The following is a 3,073-nucleotide window of genomic DNA, read 5'->3' on the forward strand; positions in this document are numbered from 1 at the left end:
TAACCCCGTGTACCCAGCTTTAGGATCCTACCAGACCCCTCAGCACTGGAATTTTTTTTTCTTCCAGTGGATGTTAAAAGTCTGTTGGAATGTTTTCCTGAGAGACAATGATTTGTCACAAAAACTATACGATTGATCTTAGCTGGAGACGCTCCCCAAACTTGAGAGACCAACTTGTCAAAAGTCATTTTACACTAATACCTGCACGAGACCCAATTGCAATAGGAAGCTACCCCTGTGGAAACTGCAAAATCTGTGAACACATGGTCAACCTTCAAACAATAAGCGACAGATATGGGGACACCATTAAAATCAAGGACTTCTTCAACTGTAAAAGTACCAACGTAATTTATTGCATATCATGCTCGTGCAATTATAAATATGTAGGAATCACCACACGCATGTTGAAGCAGAGGGCTCTTGAGCATATGAGTAACATCAGAAATGCTAACAGAGACCAACAAAGGATGAAGCAACTAACCACAGTCTCCAGACACTTTCTGCAACAACACTCCTGCTCTCCGCAGGATTTAAAAAATGTGGTCTAGAACAAGTTAAAATGGGAATTAGAGGTGGAGATGTTATGACCACACTCCTGAAAAAAGAAAGTGAATGGACTTTCCGTTTGAATACTCTAGCTCCCAATGGTCTCAACGAGTACATCAACTACAGTGTCTTTTTGTAAAGTTTTTTTCGTAACTTTTTTTTCATCATAGTCCTCTCTCCAGCAAATCAAAATCAATAATTTTTTCATGTTTATAGATAGCTCCACTGATTTTTCTCACTGATTTTTCTCACTTCTTCTCTTCTCTCTTCTTCTTCTTTTTCACACCCATTATTCGACACCCTAGTCGTTCCTCCATTCTTCTCTGTCAGTACATTTCACAACTGCTTCTTTCCATATCATCTGCCACATCTTTACTTCTCTACACCTAATATTCACCATCACCCAGTCCCTTCCTTCCCCTTGTCCTTCTTTCACCATCACTCATTTCTGCCCCACATACACACTTACCCTCTCCCCTCACTTTTTCTCACTTGCGCCAGCTTTCTATTCTCAATCTCACGTCCAATCCCACTCCTTCACCTCATCCTTCACATCACTTCACACACATTGCTCCACCAACGTCCATTCCTCTTCTCCCACCTGTCCCCATATTCGAAAGATTTCACCATCCCAACAGTAGTGCATCAACCTATTTTTCAATCACATCATTTCCAACCATACATTTCCCCCCCCCACCCCTTCTCCCCCTTCTTCTCACTTCACAGCCGACCGCGCTTGCCCTCCGTTTATATTTTTTATTTTTATTTGTACTTTTCATTTTTATTTTTATTTTCATTTATTTTTATTTTTATATTTTTATTTTTATTTCATTTTCATTTTTATATTTAGTTTTAAATTTATTTATATATTTATTTTTATTTTTATTATTTTTTTATTTATTATTTTTATATTTATCTTTATTTTTATTTTTATTTATTTATTTTTATATTTATTATTATTTTTATTTTTATTATTATTATTATTATTATTTTTATAATTATTATTATTTTTATTTATTTTTATTTTTATATTTATTTTTATTTTTATTTTATTTTTATTTTCATTTTTATTTTAATTCATTTTATTTCACATTTATGAGTTTAGTATTCATTTTTCATTTCCACTCAGCCTAATTTACATCTTCCAAGTTTTCTACATCAATAACATAAAAACCAATATTATAGTTCTCATTCATTATTTACTTCCCTCCCTCTTCATCTTATATTATATTATATTATATATACTTCGCCACGTTCAACCCTCTATCCTAATTGATTGCAATTGCACCACTTATCCAACATACAGATATACTGTGTGAACAATTTTCGTGCTGCACACAGCACATTTGATAATTTCGAACAAGTGCCACTAATACAGTGTAATTAAGCACTTTAATATATAATAAGTCCTATTATTGGGTTTTTTCTATTTATGTAGGTAAACATCTTCCCAAATATTATGATCTTCATACAACTCAGCTCTAATCACATTATGGTCATATGACCGCACAGGGAACATACATTCAGGCATAAGAAATTTGCGTCCATATAACTCTGAGCAATTAATTAATTATTTAATCAATGATCACAAGCAATCCACTCATCAATCAACAGGACCCACCAGGTCTTTAAATAACAGCATCAGAGAGCCAGGGAGCAGGCACTCCGTGAACAAGCTCCCCGAGCGAAACGTACGTCGTCACTTCCGGTTGTCACTTCCGGTCTCCGAACTTCCGGTCGGCGGACCGCGGACACCGGCGTCTCTCTGCTGGATTCACCCTCTACCACGGACCTCCAGTGGCGGTTTCTAATGACCAAGGGGGGTATTTCACCCCTCCACCTAACAGTAGGATTACTCTTTCTGTTTGATGCTCCATCAGGATTTAATACTTACACAATACTGCATGTAAAGTTTGTTGAAACAATTTTCTCAGATACTGTTGTGACTCTTCACCTATGCACAATATAATAACTTAAAATACATGTCAAACATGGTAACAATGGGACAGCATCAGGCTGGTCAGTAAGCCGCACTCTGGTCCAGGACTCATCCTCAATTTATTACCATCATCATCATTTTGATGCTTCTATTATCTGGACTTAAAGAGCTCCCAGGTATTTCACCTAAAATTTGGGTCTCACAGTAATTAATATTTGGTTCCGGACATTATTAAGCAGGATATATCCACCTGCGGTCAAACCACACTAAGTATGCCCAACCTCGTCTGATCTTGGAAGCCAAGCACTGTGGGCCAGGTCAGTACCTGGTTGGGAGACCACCAGAGAATACTTGGTACTGCAGGTATTTAGATCCTAATTTAGAACATAGGACCCGGAGCCAAAGTACTGTTATCATTTACTATATCCATCTCAGATTACGGCAGTAGACTCTTACTAATTATCAGGGTGAGCCCGATTTGTTAGATTGAGAAATATCCCTCTCTTCCGATATATTGTCATTGTTATTCTTATTATAAGTACACTTCATTTTTTCGGAAGAGGGCAACCAATATAGCGTGCATATCAG

The 3,073-nt window shown here is 36.6% G+C and overlaps 1 pseudogene; it reads left to right on the forward strand.

The window, feature by feature from the left end:
• The first annotated feature begins 2,733 nt into the window (after nucleotides 1–2,733).
• On the forward strand, nucleotides 2,734–2,851 carry LOC134958964 (5S ribosomal RNA; annotated as a pseudogene).
• The last annotated feature ends 222 nt before the right edge of the window (nucleotides 2,852–3,073 follow it).

The sequence above is a fragment of the Pseudophryne corroboree genome, chromosome 9 (assembly GCF_028390025.1).
Source record: "Pseudophryne corroboree isolate aPseCor3 chromosome 9, aPseCor3.hap2, whole genome shotgun sequence".
Classification (NCBI taxonomy): Eukaryota; Metazoa; Chordata; class Amphibia; order Anura; family Myobatrachidae; genus Pseudophryne; species Pseudophryne corroboree.